Source organism: Elephantulus edwardii, unplaced genomic scaffold (genome assembly GCF_000299155.1).
Source record: "Elephantulus edwardii isolate Elephantulus edwardi_28Jun2011 unplaced genomic scaffold, EleEdw1.0 scaffold00073, whole genome shotgun sequence".
Classification (NCBI taxonomy): Eukaryota; Metazoa; Chordata; class Mammalia; order Macroscelidea; family Macroscelididae; genus Elephantulus; species Elephantulus edwardii.
In genome coordinates, this window is record NW_006399823.1 from 6030776 (window position 1) to 6031716 (window position 941).

Here is a 941-nt window from a genome sequence, read left to right on the forward strand (position 1 = left end):
AAAAAAAGAAGTTAGTCTGTGCCTATAGGCTAGTGTGCTTGGACCATTTTGTCTTCTATGCTATGTTGACAACATCTTAAGAAAAGCAATGGTAGGTTTCAATTACAGACTTCCACCAGCAATTCCAAATGGCAGCAAGGGATAGAAACTTCTAGGGAGCTCTGGTGGCCTAGTGGCAAAGAACTCTCTGTAAACTTTCATTGAAATTAACTTTTAAAAACCTTAAACATAGTTATTGATGAGTTTTCCTCCAGTCTTGATGCCGCATTCTTCTTCCTAGAGTCCAGGTTTTCAAGTAATTTACTCAGCATATAGATTTGTTGTTTCTTAAATTTTGTTGTTGTTGTTGTGTACCATCAAGCCTGAATTGAACAATAGTTGACCCTCAAGTGGGGTGGTTTTTAGAGGCAATTTAATTGCATGTGAGGAGATTGCTTATTCTTTGCTCACAAAGCATCTGGTGGATTCAAACTACATACTTTCAGGATTGCAGGACAACATCTTACCTCAAAGCCACTAGAGCTCTCCTAAAGCATGTAGTGATTTTAAACTGAGTTTCTAGCAGGGCATATTTAGTGAAGAAGTAAAAAAATGTGTTAGAAAACATATGCAGGAAGTGTGTATTAATTGGGATTCAGTGCAACTGCTTAGGACAGAAAATCCAAGATAGTGTTATTGTGTGCCATCGAGTCGCTTGTGACGCATAGCGACCCTATGTACAGCAGCCCTAAACTCTGCTCTGTCCTGTTCCAATCGCACTGTCTCCGATACATCCACCCCGATTACCCCAGTCACTGAATCAGTCCACCTCATTGAGGATCTTCCCCTCTTGCGCTGTCCCTCGACCCTCCCAAGCATGATGTCCTTCTCCAAGGACCAGTCTTTCCTTACAGCATGTCCAAAGTATGTCAGACGGAGCTTCAGAATCCTTGCCTCCAAGG